Source organism: Pan paniscus, chromosome X, assembly GCF_029289425.2.
Source record: "Pan paniscus chromosome X, NHGRI_mPanPan1-v2.0_pri, whole genome shotgun sequence".
In the NCBI taxonomy this organism is placed as follows: domain Eukaryota; kingdom Metazoa; phylum Chordata; class Mammalia; order Primates; family Hominidae; genus Pan; species Pan paniscus.
This window is the reverse complement of record NC_073272.2, coordinates 128,587,945-128,604,436: the sequence shown is the minus strand read 5'-3', so window position 1 is coordinate 128,604,436 and position 16,492 is coordinate 128,587,945. Positions and strand designations below refer to the sequence as shown.

At 38.8% G+C, this 16,492-nt stretch overlaps 2 long non-coding RNA genes across 2 annotated transcripts in view; both read right to left on the bottom strand.

Annotated features, from left to right (window-relative positions):
* Window positions 1-12,209, bottom strand: part of LOC117977596 (uncharacterized) — a 68,355-nt gene extending 56,146 nt beyond the window's left edge. Inside the window, exon 1 of the long non-coding RNA XR_008622815.1 lies at window positions 8,972-12,209. This is a non-coding gene — a long non-coding RNA (uncharacterized LOC117977596). The remainder of the gene's footprint in view (window positions 1-8,971) is intronic.
* The window catches only part of LOC129395348 (uncharacterized), a 270,621-nt gene that overhangs the window by 201,949 nt on the left and 52,180 nt on the right, over window positions 1-16,492 (bottom strand). The gene's annotated exons all lie outside the window — the stretch shown is intronic.

Genomic DNA, 16,492 nt, shown 5'->3' with positions numbered 1-16,492 from the left:
TAACATTATTTTTAAAAATGGTGCTGACACAACTGGATATCCTCATGCAAAAGAGTGAGGTTGTTTCCCTCCCAAACACCATATGCAAATATTAACTCAAAATGAATTAAATACCTAAACTTAACACTTAAAACTATACGTATTTATGAGAAAACATAAGGGCAAATATTTATGACCTTGGGTTAGGTAGAGGTTTTTTAGATATGACAACAAAAGCAAAGGCAACTGAGAGAGAGAGAGAGAGAGAGAGAGATAAATTGTACTTCATTGAAATTAAGAAAGAAAACTTTTGTGCTTCAAGAGCACCATCAAGAAAGTGAAAAAACAACCCACAGAATGGAAGAAGATATTTGCAAATCATATATCTGATAAGGGATTTGTATACTGAATACATAAGTACTCTTACTGTTCAACAATAAAAAAAATCCAATTTAAAAATTGGCAATGAATTTGAATAAACATTTCCCCAAAGAAGATATACAAATGGCTAAGAAGCACATGAAAAGATGCTCAACATCATTAGCGGTCAAGGTAATGCAATGTAAGACCACAATGAGAAATTGCTTCATGTCCACTAGGTGGCTATAGTAAAATAGGCAGATACTAACAAGTGTTGGTGAGGATTTGAAGAAATTGGAATTCTCAATCATTCCAGGGTGGGAATGTGAAATGGTGCAGCCACTTTGGAAAACAGCTTGAAATAAAGGGTGTTCAATTAGGAAAAGAGGAAGTCAAATTGTCCCTGTTTGCAGATGACATGATTGTATATCTAGAAAACCCCATCATCTCAGCCCAAAATCTCCTTAAGCTGATAGGCAACTTCGGCAAAGTCTCAGGATACAAAATCAATGTGCAAAAATCACAAGGATTCTTATACATCAATAACAGACAAACAGAGAGCCAAATCATGAGTAAACTCCCATTCACAATTGCTTCAAAGAGAATAAAATACCTAGGAATCCAACTTACAAGGGATGCGAAGGACCTCTTCAAGGAGAACTACAAACCACTGCTCAATGAGATAAAAGAGGATACAAACAAATGGAAGAACATTCCATGCTCATGGGTAGGAAGAATCATTATTGTGAAAATGGCCATACTGCCTAAGGTAATTTATAGATTCAATGCCATCCCCATCAAGCTACCAATGACTTTCTTCACAGAATTGGAAAAAACTACTTTAAAGTTCATATAGAACCAAAAAAGAGCCCCCATCGCCAAGTCAATCCTAAGCCAAAAGAACAAAGCTGGAGGCATCACACTACCTGACTTCAAACTATACTACAAGGCTACAGTAACCAAAACAGCATGGTACCGGTACGAAAGCAGAGATGTAGACCAATGGAACAGAACAGAGCCCTCAGAAATAATGCCGCATATCTACAACCATCTGATCTTTGACAAACCTGACAAAAACAAGCAATGGGGAAAGGATTCCCTATTTAATAAATGGTGCTGGGAAAACTGGCTAGCCATATGTAGAAGGCTGAAACTGGATCCCTTCCTTACACCTTACACAAAAATTAATTCAAGATGGATTAAAGACTTAAATGTTAGACCTAAAACCATAAAAACCCTAGAAGAAAACCTAGGCAATACCATTCAGGACATAGGCATGGGCAAGGACTTCATGTCTAAAACACCAAAAGCATTGGCAGCAAAAGCCAAAACTGACAAATGGGATCTAATTAAACTAAAGAGCTTCTGCACAGCAAAAGAAACTGCCGTCAGAGTGAACAGGCAACCTACAGAATGGGAGAAAATTTTTGCAATTTATTTATCTGACAAAGGGCTAATATCCAGAATCTACAATGAACTCAAACAAATTTACAAGAAAAAAACAAACAACCCCATCAAAAAGTGGACAAAGGACATGAACAGACACTTCTCAAAAGAAGACATTTATGCAGCCAAAAGACACATGAAAAAATGCTCATCATCACTGGCCATCAGAGACATGCAAATCAAAACCACAATGAGACACCATCTCACACCAGTTAGAATGGCGATCATTAAAAAGTCAGGAAACAACAGGTGCTGGAGAGGATGTGGAGAAATAGGAACACTTTTACACTGTTGGTGGGACTGTAAACTAGTTCAACCTTTGTGGAAGTCAGTGTGACGATTCCTCAGGGATCTAGAACTAGAAATACCATTTGACCCAGCCATCCCATTACTGGGTATATACCCAAAGGATTATAAATCATGCTGCTATAAAGACACATGCACACGTATGTTTATTGCGGCACTATTCACAATAGCAAAGACTTGGAACCACCCCAAATGTCCAACAATAATAGACTGGATTAAGAAAATGTGGCACATATACACCATGGAATACTATGCAGCCATAAAAATGATGAGTTCATGTCCTTTGTAGGGACATGGATGAAGCTGGAAACCGTCATTCTCAGCAAACTATCGCAAGGACAAAAAACCAAACACCACATGTTCTCACTCATAGGTGGCCATCGAACAAGGAGAACACATGGACACAGGAAGGGGAACATCACACTCTGGGGACTGTTGTGGGGTAGGGAGAGGGGGGAGGGATAGCATTAGGAGATGCACCTAATGTTAAATGACAAGTTTATGGGTGCAGCACACCAACATGGCACATGTATACTTATGTAACTAACCTGCACGTTGTGCACATGTACCCTAAAACTTAAAGTATAATAAAAAAAAAAGTTCCTCAAAAAATTGAATGTAGCATTACCATATGACCCAGAAATTCCACTCCTAGGTGTATACCCAAGATAAATGCAAGTCCATGTTCACACAAAAACATGTACCTGAATGTTCATAGCAGCATTAGTCATAATAGCCACAAAGCTGGAAACAATTCAAATGTCCAACAATGAATGGATAGATAAAATGTGCTATATGTATACAATGGAATATTGTTTGGCCATAGAAAAACATGATGAATGTTAAAACATGGATGAACCTTGAAAACTTATGCAAAATGAAAGAAACCAAACACAAAAGACTACGTATTCTATGATTACATTTATATAAAATGTCCAGAGCATAAATTTACAGAAACAGAGGTTATTGTTTTCTAGGGCCTGGGAGGAGTAAAGAGGTGGGGAGTAACTGCTAATGGATATGGAATTCTTTTGTAGGGGGTAATAAAAATGTTCTGGAATTAGACAGCAGTGATGCCTTCACAATCTTGTGCAAAAACACTAACGCATACACTTCAAATGGTGAATTTGGCCAGTTGCAGTGGCTCACACCTGTAATCCCAGCACTTTGGGAGGCTGAGGTGGGCGGATCACTTGAACCCAGGAGTTTCAGACCAGCCCGGCCAACATGGCAAAACCCCATCTCTACTAAAAATACAAAAAATTAGCCAGGCATTGTGGCGGGAGCCTGTAATCCCAGCTACTCAGGATGCTGAGGCAGGGGTATCGCTTGAACCCTGGAGGTGGAGGTTGCAGTGAGCCGAGATTGTACCACTGCACTCCAACCTGGGAGACAGAGACTCTGTTTAAAAAAAAAAAAAATTAAAAAGGTGAGTTTTATGGTAGTGAATTATATCTCAATAAAAGTGATTTAAAAGTATATCGCCTTATTTGTGAGATCTTAGGCAAGTCACTCAAGCTTTCTTCATCTTGGTTTCTTCTTTTGTCAAATAAAGGAGAAAACAATTCCTGCCCTTTCTACCATGTAAGGGTAGGATGAAGATCAACTGTGATAAAATTTATAAAGCATAAAAGGCTTTACAAATTCAAAGGCTTATTTATTGTATGCTTCTAATTTGTCTCCATTGCTTATGGGTGAGTACGTGTCTGCCACCTGCCACTACTGAATCTGGGAGATCTGTGTGTAGTTAGGGTTGGGATTATGAGGTTTAAAAAGCCAACCATTTCATTCTCTTATTATGCCTTGTTCCCTCACCCCTTCACCCCCAAATGTACACATACACATTTCCAGCTCAGCAATAAGGAAAGTCTTGTTTTCTTCCTTCCCAAAGGGGAAATGCAAGCAATTGCATTAAAATGCATGGCAAGCTTTTAGGAAACTTGATTTTAGGATGGGAAAAATAAATGCAGCCCACAGTTGAAACACAACAGGGGGGCCAGCAAAGTGGCTACGTGACTAATCTCCCTTTTTGTGTTAGAGCCTCACTTTTTCATACTGTTCAAGTTGTTTTAGGTCAAATAATGGGCAATAAACCCTTCCAAATTGTTGTGTTGTTAATTCTGCCTTTCTGATTGAAGCCAGTAGGCTGGGATGTGGGTAGAACCTGGCACTTCTAACAGAAGTACAGTCAAATGTAGTTGAAAGATGTGTCTATAAACACATATAGACACATGCAAACTTGTGCACATGTGTCTTCCTTTATTTTATTTGATTGTGCCATTTGTGTATAACTCCTCAGGGTATAAATCAGTTTAACATTAATTAAAATGTATGAAGCCTCATAAAATGGTATTAAAATGCCAGGCTTCAGTTGCCACCTCTTTAGAAAAGGTCTATAAAAAAGATAAATCTTGCCCTGCTCATCTTTTTCACCCTGTCTTTTTTATATTCATTCATACATACACAGATCTCACAAACACCTTTTCCGCTGGACTTTGCTTGAGTCTCTACAATAGCTCCCTGTTGCCCTCTGGATCACTCTGAGTGCTTCAGACTGGTTTCTATAGCCTGCAATAAACCAATCCTACCTCGTCTTCCCAAGCCTGCCTCCCTTTGTTCCCCAGCAATGATCCTCCACTTCAGGTCTGCATCCTCACTGCTTCCTGCCCACTCTATACTTATTCTTCCCTTCCTACTCCTCATGGCTTATCTGTAGCTTTTCAATCTATTTTCTTAATTTTTCTTCCTTTGCCTTTATGAAGGCCCTTGGTAATACTTCAGCTCATAATAATCTCTGTTTTCACTGAGCTCCTATAGCACCTAAAGTCTCTGACAAGTCTTAACCACGGTGTTACAATACTAGTTCTGAAATATGTTTTAATTTGGTACAGATAATTATATATATTATTTAAGTGGCTATCATATATACACACACACACGTGTATATATGTGTGTGTATATATATTGCATATATATGTACATATATGGGTGTATATATATACATATATATGGGTGTATATATATACATATATATGGGTGTATATATATATGGGTGTATATGGGTGTATATATATATGGGTGTATATATATATACACACACACATAAAGTGCTGGAATAAACACGTGTGTGTGTATATATATGTGCGGTAGCCACTTAAATAATATATATTCAAGTTGATTAGTCCAATAATAGACATGTCTTTCAATCACCTGTATTCAGATAGGTGTGTTATCTTGGGTGGGGGAGAAAGGCTGAGATTATTAGAATCCTGGATACGACTGTATGATTATCTTAAGCATGTGAAGATTCATTCACACATTTATTCAATAAATATTTACTGAGTACTACACTGTTTCAAGTATAGGAAACATTATTCGTTATGTGTGTTGTAGTGGGGAACAAGATTGAGAACTGCTGGCTTATACCACACAATTTAGCCCCTGACTATATGTTGTCTGATATTTCTCCCTAATTGTTCCTTGGGGTTAAGTTTTGTTTCACCAGCCCCAGCTGAAGGTTTTTGAAGTCAATGAAGACTATTTTAACCCTCTGTAGCAACTAGTACAAGAATGGCACATTGTGGATGTTTAATAAGAATCAGTGATTGATTAAAATATTGTTCATGAGAAACAAAGATATTGGGAAAATTGAAGCATACATGAGAACCCAGAGAAGCTCATATTCATATCTGTCCACTTAAAATTATATGCTATTAAGTTGTCCTCACCTCAGGTTTTGTTTATTTCATTTTTTTATCCTCTACCTGAAATTACACTAATTAATGAATGGATTGTAAGTCTGGATGTTCTAGGGTATTTAATTACTTATCTTTTTATGCATCTAAAATTTGATAGCTTAAGAATTTAAAAGATATATTTAGAAAATAGAATGAAGGTAGGCGGGAAAGGGATTTTAAAATAAAGTGTATAATTTGCTAGTAATTTGAATTAGAATACAAAATAGAATCAGAGAATTTTAGAGCTAGAAGGGACTTTAACAAAAATCTAGTCCAAACCACTTGTTTTACAGATGAGGAAATTGAGGTCCAGTCAGGATAAGGACTTTCTCAAAGGTCACACAATCTGAGAAAACAAATGAATGTTCTCAGTTATCTGGATGCACATGTACTGCTCCAGTACCCTGGTTTTATTTGTTAAGAATGGCAGAAGCATAGAAAGGTAAAATGAATGTATGTCTATTACCTGGGAAATAGCCTGCAAAATGACAAAGCTGACACACTCATAGACATGGTAAATTATAAGTGGCTTAAAGAAATTTGTTAACAATTTTTCTGGCCAAATGGTGCAAAATGAGAAAAGATAATAAATAATCCTGAAATGATCAATGTGGTGATGGTCTCCTGAAGAGGACAAGGACTAACTAATCCCATGCTCCTCACTTAATTACACTTAATCATAATTGTTTCCTAAACTTCTGGCATGATTTCAGAATACATGAACAAGGAAGTGTTTAAAATAAGGAAGTATGCCATTCTAGGCCAGGCATGGTGGCTCACACCTGTAATCCCAGCACTTTGGGAGGCCCAGGCGGGCGGATCACTTGAGTCCAGGAGTTCGAGACCAGACTGGCCAACATGGCAAAACCCCGTCTCTACTAAAAATAAAAAAATTAGCCGGGCATGGTGGCGGGCGCCTGTAATCCTAGCTACTTGGGAGGCTGAGGCAGGGAGAATTGCTTGAACCCAGGAGGCGGAGGTTGCAGTGATTGCAGTGAGTCAAGATCCTGCCACTGCACTCCAGCCTGGGAGACAGAGCAAGACTCTGTCAAAAAAAAAAAAAAAAAAAAAAAGTATGCCATTCTTATGGTTTTCAGCATAGTTCTATTTCAGCTCTCTTTTTTTATATATCATCCCTTCAAACTTCAGCACAAAAGTATTCTTGTCATCATTATCTCGTTGATAATTATTTATCTTTTTAATTATAGCCTATCTTCCACATATATACTGTACTGTATAATTTTGCTATAACAGTGTTCACTAAAGAGTAGCTTTTAGTGTTAAGTGAACTAGAATTGTACCTTAATTTTTTTTTTTTTTTTTTTGAGACAGAGTCTCTCTCTGTCACCCAGGCTGGAGTGCAATGGCGTGACCTCGGCTCACTGCAACCTCTGCCTCCCAGGTTCAAGCAATTCTCCTGCCTCAGCCTCCCGAGTAGCTGGGATTATAGGCGGCACCACCACGGCTGGCTAATTTTTGTAATTTTAGTAGAGATGGGGTTTCACCATGTTGGCCATGCTGGTCTCAAACTCCTGACCTCATGATCCACCCGCCTCGGCCTCCCAAAGTGCTGGAATTACAGGCGTGAGCCACTGCACCTGGCCTTCCTTATTTTAATATTTTGTGTTTAATTGAGGTATGATTACATACATGTATCATATTATTTAGTAGAAAATCTGTTACCAACAGGCTTTCCCTTTTAGGTGCTTATGCTCATCACAGAAACTTTCAGAGCTGGAATGGACCTTAGAGAGCCCCCAGTTCACCATTTCCTTGAGTGTCAGGGTGTGCTCCTTGGAATACTATCTCTGGACTATCACCAGTGAAAAGGAGTTACTTGATCAATTAAGTTTTGGAGACACATAGCTTAGTCTGTTTCCTTCAGAGAGGTTTCCAATCTAAGTGAGTACACTTTAGGGCTCTGAGAAGCATTGTAGTAAGAAACCTGCTTAATTCCATCCAATGTTAACCCTCATCTTTGCATAACACTAACATTCTAGCAAACAAGATTTTTGATGAATACACTTTGGGAGATAAACTGATTTAGGCAATCTCTCTTTTTACTGATTAGAAAACCAAGGATTTGTGAGGGAAAGTGATTTACCCAAGGTTGCTAGCTCCTTTGTAGCAGAGCTTCGATTGTATGTCAATTTTTGTTGCTGGGTGCAATACACTTTGGAGGGTATAATCAGTGAAGTGTATGATATTGAGGGTAACAACAGGACAAAGTGTTAGTGCATTTCTATTCTATCCCCTTTACTTCCCTTTTTATTTGCCACAGATTTCTTTCTCATGACATTTTTCTCTAAAGCAGTTACAATGAAATCCATCATATAATGCCTTTTGGTTCTTTAACATTTCTCATCAATGTTATAGGTAATAAACTCTGATATGCCTCATGGTTATGTAATTTCTCTAATTCTTCATGTGGCTAGATCCTTCTCACCCTTCAGATCTCAGCCTAAATGCTACCTCTTTAGTGAGACCTCCTCTAATCACTATAAGTTATCCTCTCCCCTCCCATACCAGTGCTCTCAATTGCAGCACTATGTTCCTCTCTTTTATGGCACTGCACAGTTGTATCTCAGCTGTTTTACTCACCATGTGCCCTCAGCACAATGCCTGACCCACAGTTGATGCTCAATAAAAATATTTAGTGAATGAATGAATGAATAAAACAAGGAAACAAAACTCCCTGTTGACAGTTTCCAATAGATAAAAATGCCTCCCCTTACCTTCCTAGAACCCCTGAATTCTTTATAACTTTTGGTTGGTTGGAGGATCCACTGGGTAATTTGTGGGATTCCTGATCCATCAATGTGACAAAAATTGCCTGCATATTCTATCCCTGGACCCATTTCTCTGCAAGTCAAATAATACCATTTATCTCCTCCATTAAATGAAGGATATTTTACAATATCCCCAAAGAGAGCCTTTTAGGATTTCCAGAAGTTTATTGGGGAGATTTAGTGGAAATATTTGCCACAAAGGTAACAGACAAAAGACCTCCAGCACAGAATTAAGAGATACTTTGATTGATATGGTAGATTTGGTTATTATTCAAAAACATCCTCTTCCTTCTCTCAACCCCAGAGGATAAGATGTTCCAGTCCCTTGACTTTGAACTCAACCATGTGACTTACCTTGGCCAATGGGATAATGACAGATGTGACGTAAGCAGAGACATGAAATATGCTTGTGTAGTTGAGCTTGGTCTCTTGTGTCCCTGCTATCTCCATAAGAAAAGCTGCACCTTCGGCCTGGGATCCAGAATAAATATATGTAAGCAGATTTCAGCCTGTCCTTTAGCAAGGAGCTAAGCCCAGATGGACATGCAGCCTGAAATAGAACTGCTGGCCAAGCCAAACCCAGCCTAGATCAGCCAACCTCTTGCCAATCTGCAGATTAATGAATGACAATGAAAGATGTTCTTTAAAATACTGAGTTTGAGGTGGTTTTGTTTATTTCTTTTTCTTTACTAGCAATAGCTTACTGATTCAATTGACTTCTGTTCAATCACCCTAATTTTACCACGGTGTTTCAGGTATTTTGGGGTACTTCATTATGATCTCTTTGAGAAAACACTTGCTAATGTCTTTCCAGTCTATAGAGAGACCCACTTTTGTTGTATGTTTTGATAAGACAGCTGGGAGCTTATCAATTTAGTTGCTGCCCAGGATTAGAGAGGTGGGATGGAGCTAAATTGCTCTTTTTTTTTTTTTTTTTTTTGACAGAGTCTCACTCTGTCGCCCAGGTTGGAGTATAGTGGCATGATCTTGGCTCACGGCAACCTCCGCCTCCCGGGTTAAAGCGGTTCTTGTGCCTCAGCCTCCTGAGTAGCTGGGATTACAGGCGTGTGCCACCACGCCCAGCTAATTTTTGTATTTTTAGTAGAGACGGGGTTTCACCATGTTGGCCAGGCTGGTCTCGAACTCCTGAGCTCAAGCAATCCTCCTGCCTTGGCCTCCCAAAGTGCTGGGATTACAGGCATGAGCCACCATGCCCAGCCTAGATTGATCTTGATAAGAAACGGGAAGAAAGTTGAATGAGGATGGGAACAAGAAAGGAAGAAACTGGCAAATTGGCAGCTGAAGAGGAACTTTGGGAGATAAATGCCTTCTGAGGATTTTGATTAGTTGTTTGCTGTTTGATGTTAACCGTTTCCTCCTCCTCACTACAAAATTGTTAGTATGATTTACATTGTCCGCTGCTGCTTTATAGAGTGTTTATCTTTTAATGTCATGTAATTTGGAATCCCGCTTTGTGGTTGACATGGGCAGTTCCATAGGCTATCCAAAGGCCTAGGTTTGTAACACCTAGGTTGTAACTGCCAAACTATGGAAGCATTGGGGTGTATCTATACAATGCAGGAATGGGGACCACTCGAGTATAGAAAATGGTTCTTCACGAACTAGCGACAACATTGTAAGTGCTAGGTGCTCACAGGTGTTCATTGTTTTCCTTCCACTGCCCACTTTTCCTCTCTCTTTTCTCTCTTCTGCCCAGATTTGGGTTAGTATTTGAGAGATACCATGAAGACTCCTCCTGCTCTTATGTAAATCTTAACCACTGGTCTGTCCTTGTACCTGAAACTCCAATATTAGAGGTTTATTCATTTGGATTCAGGCACAATGTGCTCTAAAATACAATTAAATTAGTATATAGTGGGCACTTGATAAACATTTGCTCAGTGAATAAACACTTTAGTAGGAATTTGCTTATAAGAGAAGTGCATTAGATGGGCTTTTTTATGGGGATAGAACACAATAGAATTACTTTATTTTGTTTTATTTCTTTTTGGATTATGAAATTAGTTGGGCATGGTAGCTCCTGCCTGTAGTCCCAGCACTTTGAGAGGCTGAGGCAGGAAGATCGCTTGAGCTTAGGAGTTTGAGACCAGCCTGGGCAACATAGTGAGACCCTGTCTCTACAAATTTTTTTTAAACCTTAGCTGGGCATGGAACTACATGCCTGTAGTTCCAGCTACTGGGGAGGCTAAGGCAAGAGGATCACTTGAACCCAGGAGATTGAGGCTGCAGTAAGCCATGATCTCACCACTGTACTCCAGCCTGGGTGACAGAGTGAGAACCTGTTTCAAAAAAAAGGGATTATAAACAATTTCAACCAGGTGTGGTGGCTTGTACCGCTAATCCCAGCACTTTGAGAGGCCAAGGTGCCAGGATCACTTGAGCTCAGGAGTTTAAGACCAGCCTGGGTAACACAGTGAGACCCTCTCTCTACAAAAAAATTTTAAAATTAGCTGGGCTGAGGTGGGAGGACTGCTTAAATCAGGGAGGTCAAGGCTGCAGTGAGCTGTGATTGTGTCACTACACTCTAGCCTGGGTGACAGAGTGAGACCTTGTCTCAAAATAAAAAGAAAAAAAGAAAGAAAAAAATGAAACATTTCAAACAGAAAAGTATAAAGAGCAACTTAATGAGCACCCATGACGCATAACCCAAAGTTAATAAATGCTAATGTCTTGCTTTTTTGTAAAAAATAAACCGTTATAGAGTTGTAACCCCCCTTGTACTCCACCCTTCACTGATTACATTGTTCTCCTGTTTCTCCTTAGGGGTAACCTATATCCTGTAGTTGGTGTGTATGCTTCCCATGCATGTTAGTGTATTTAAAACCACATATTAACATATACTATATAATATTACAATATAATATATGTAAATATATATGCAGATTATATATATATTATTGTTGTTTTTAAAGTTTATGTATCATTGTTGATGCCCGCATATCTAGATCCTTCATCTTACTTGCTGTCTTGTCTTACGCTATATGACTATTAAACAATGTACTTATTTCTCTTTTCGTGAATGCTTAGATTGTCTCCTATTACAATACTGTGGCAACATCCTTGAATATGCTACTTATTCATGTGTGCAAAAGTTTTCTAATATAAATGACTACAAGTGGAACTACTGGGCCTTAGGGAAGGTACATCTTCAAATACACTAGATACTGCCAAATTGCTCTCCCATGTCATGTCCCTAAGTATATTTCCATAGCTAGTGTATGAAATTCCTCTTTTCTCTGTTTTCTTGACAGTGTTCTGCATTGTCAGCCTTCGCATTTTGCCAGAGGTGGAAATGGTACCTTGCTGTTTTAATGTGTATTATCTTGATAAGTATTGACATTGACCATATTTTCATATTTGTACTGGGAATTGGTATTTCCTCTTTTGTGAAATGCCTATTCAAGTCTTTTACCCATTTTCCTATTATATTGTTTCTCTTACAGATTTGTAGAAATTCATTATATATTCTGGATCTCTACTTTTTGTCAGTTATATACAATGTAAATCCAATCAGCAATTTCTTTTTAATGTGTTTATGACGTATTTTGTAGTACAGAAGTTTTAAGTTTTCATGAAGTGAAACCTATCCATTTTGAAATTTATAGCTTATGTGTTTGAGTTTTGTTTAAGGAAGCCTAAGCATACGAAATACCTGAGAGAAAAGAGGGCTAAATGGGCAGATGATGGAGAACGGAAACAAACTTCCCCTTCATTCTCCTTTTTCTCTTTCTTCTCCCATCATCTCTCTCCTTTTCCCCATCCTGAAATTAATGCCTCTATCAAATAAATGAGGCTGCTTTCTGCTGTGATTTGTTCAATTTTACATCAAGATGTCTTTGGCTGTGGTCTGCTGGGCTGCTTTATTCAATATCTTCTCATCTATTTGGTGTCATAAATGGCAGTGGAGACAAGTGGTTTGTGACTTTAGGGATAAAAAATGAATAAATACACCTCAGAATTGAAATAATTGTGTCCAATGAGTTACTTCATATAATAAAAAAATAACAAGCAACAGATCTCATTTGGCGAATCTCTGTTGTTTTTTGGTGAAGGAAGACTTTTTAAACAATCATTTTCTAAACCTTTTTTAATTTAAATCACTACTGCAGCAACATAGTGCCATCTCCATCAACCTCCTCACCATCTAATCAAAATCATTGCAACCTGGGCAGGGGATCAGTGGAGGACTACGAAAACAGAAGAGCAATGTTGCAGCAAGCTTTTTCAGACTCCCCCTAATTCTTCCTCATTGCCTCCACCCTCCACCACACATTGCAGCCTGAATTATTTAGTTACTAAAATCAATCCATTTTTCTCTGTTCAGTGGTTGGACAATAAAAGTAAGCTTTACTGCAGCAAGTGAATAATAAAAAACGAATTAGCTGAAAACAAACAAAAAGCTGCTTACGTGGCAATCTTCTGTGTTAATCAAAACCTCGAGGACAGGTCGAGTGGATCAATATTTGACTATAAGATGAAAAGAAGCAAAGCTTCCATGAGGGTGGGAGAAGAGGGAGATCTGGGGAAAAAAAAGAAAGGCCTGAGGGCCGGGTTCATCAAAAGTGGCCAATGGCAGTTTCATCAGTCTTTTGGTGGGCCCTGGATGTTTGAGAAATGACAGTGTTTTCTATGCACATATCAAAGTTCAGCTTGTTTGTCTCATATGGGGAAGAAGGCCATCTGTCAGTATTCTCCAAATAATCTACATAATTGACTTTCAAACAAGCCTGAAAGAAACTAGCATTTATCTCCCTAATTGTGGCAGGCGGAGTGCGTGTCACTGCCATTTTATCAAGATAATGATAAAAGGCGCCCAGGTTTCTTCTCTCCTGTCTTCTTCCAGATTTCTTTCAATTTGTATATTTAGTTACATTCTCCTTTGAGACCAAATGCAGAAAAATGCGAGATAGGCTGACTGGACCTACAGCAGGGGGAAATTTTGCTTGCCTTTTGACAAACCTTGGATTCAGCCACCAACCACTTGCCACCCTCCACCCTGCCCCTAGAGACTCAGCACTGTCGTAATTAGTAGAAGAGAAACACCAAAAATTTCTGTACAAGGACGGACTCCTGAGAAGCTCAATTCTGTGAGCCTGGATCTCTTAAGTAGACAAAACAGGGCTTGAACTTCTCTTCAGGTTTTGGTGATGGGATAAGGAAGAGACATCCTCAGAACTAGCTTCTTTTGAGCCTCCAGGCCCAAGCAAAATGGGCTAACTGGACTCCAGCACAAAGTGGAATATGTTAAGTGATGATGTCCTCATTCCTGTAGATCCAGGGTGGGACTGAGGGGGGTGCTGAGATTATCATGAAGTCCTCTCTTCTTCTTTTTTATTTTTTAACACAATTATGGTCAAAACTAGAAGAGATTCTGTCTCCTACAAATGAATCTAGTAACTCATATCTGTAGGGAATTGCTGCTCTACAAAATATACATTTAAAAACACATTTTAACTCTAGGATCTTCCCACAAATTCCAGATCCGGGACAATTCTGCCTTGAACAGACTTTTGTAATTTTCAAGGCAAAGGCCACTCTTTTCCTTTACCTTTCCAGATTCTGTGAACTGTGCTTCTTCATCAGGCTAGCTTTAGACATCCCCATCTTTCCTGTGTATATATTGAGACAAAAAAGACCTAGCATTGCCCAATATTTGGCAGGTAAGAGCAGAGAGCAAATTGCTAAACTGGGGTTAAGTTGAAACTATTTTTTTAGAGGATTGTAGCCACAGAAGAAACGGAAGTATGTTTAGGTTTCCCAAGAATGTTTGAAAACGTGTGTTTGTCTGTCAGTAGCCAGATTTCCCTATAGATAGGTAAGTTAATCAGTAATCCATTAAAGAGGTGGTAGAAAGTGAGGCAAGGCTCTTGTTAACGAATAAGCCACTGAGAACAAAAATATGAATGAAAACAGTAGTCACATATCTGAGAATCATTCTCCTTCCTTGTAATCTTGAACCAGCTTTTGGTCGTAGGTATGGTGTACATATTTGAGCGTATACACATAATAGCTCTGCACTGTTGTACATATGCAGAATATCACATAAACGTGACAATTTTCCAGTGTTGAAAGAAGGAAATATATAAGGCTTGAGTCATGGATATAAGACATTCTTTTTTCCTTGTCCAGTTAAACTCCACTATTGAACTGTCTTTTCTGCTCTGTTTTCTCTCTGATGCACACAGCATGTGGCATTGTGTATTCTGATTAAAGAGTGGGATACAACAGCAGCATCTGGGCTGAATGGGGCAGGGAAAGTCCAACTGATGCAACCAGTTATGATAGGCAGTGGAATTCAGTGACCTCGTAAGGAAATGAGGGTAAAACAAAAGCTGGGATAGGGAGGCAGATACATTTGTTTCCCTTGGCATGGCTGCCTCTATGCAGTAGTTTTCACCCAGTGTGTTATGGTACAGTGGTATCCTTGAAGCCTTCCCAGTTCCATGATGAAATTTTAATCATTATGTAGATTGTATTTATGCCACAATTGAAAGATCCTACTTTGAGAGTTATGTGTGCTGCTTGAAAGTAGAGCCACGTACAGCCTGCTTGAGGAAGACATAGTAGGCATAACATGTCAGCCTGGCATCAAGGAAAAATTGTGTTGTGTGTGTTTTGAAACATAGGAAAATTTTTCTTGTGGAAAAAACAGTTTAACTCAAATCACTTAGGGTTGAAGGGCAGTCAAAGGAATATGTAACTCTATGTATTTTTATAAACACAGTGTGATATTGAAATACTGTAGTGGGGATTGCATTGTATTTATTGCTCACTTGTTTAATGCTATTGTGAGTCTTTTAATCTCTTCAAGTGTGCTGCCCTGAATGAATGCTAGTGTGTTAGCCCAGATGCAAAAGAGTAAATACTATATGATTCCTTACATATGATGTTCAAGAATGGGCAAAAACCAATCCATAGTGATAGGGGAATTCACAACAGTGATTGTATGTGTACCTGGAAAGGACTGAAAAGAGACAATAGGAACTTTCTGGAGTGGTAGGAATAGACTACAACTTGTTCTGAGTGGTAGTTACAGGGGTGTATACATTTGTCATAACTCACCTAACTGAAAACCTAAAATCTGTGCATGCCATAGTATGTTAATGATCTCTCAATAAAAACTGGCAAATGTGTAAAAAAAAAAAAAAATTCCCAGGCCACAGAAATGCTAAGAGACACTCTTGCTCTGGTTGATTCAAAGTTTGGCTACTTCAGTTTGGCGCTATTTGTCATGGGTTTGTTAGGAGTTCCACGAATAACTTCCTTTACATACAAAATTCCCTTCAAACAGAAGGACATCTCCTTTCATTTCACAGTTGGCAGCATAACTTTTTGTTGTTGCTTTAAGTGATATATTTCCCAAAGTCAGAGTGATTCTGTCTTAAATGTCACCCCATGTGGAACTCACTTCCTCTACAAACCTTTGCTTCTAGTGCTTCTCAGCTGAGTGCAGTGCCCTCAGGTCTAGTGAGTGTCTGCTTCAATAATTGTTTCTCCCTCCAGAAGGTCCACCTATTTCTGATTTATTGCTGTAAATCACCCAGCACCCAATACAGCCTGGTCCACAGGGCAAGGAGGTCAGCCAATGTTTGTTAAATGAAGTGGTCATTATATGAATAAAAAGCTATATGTTTAAATAGCTAATTAATTAGGTCACATGTTGGTCTCTGCTTTCTAGGAGCTCACAGGAAGGATGTGGAGTAGGTGGCTACTTACATGGTGTAATTTGACATAGCTTGTAAGAGGCTACATATTATCCCATGTATTACTCTGATTACCTTATCGCCTGTCTCTCCAACCTGTCTTGGGCTTCTCTATCATAAGTAAACTAGGCAACAAAAGTGGGGACACTTT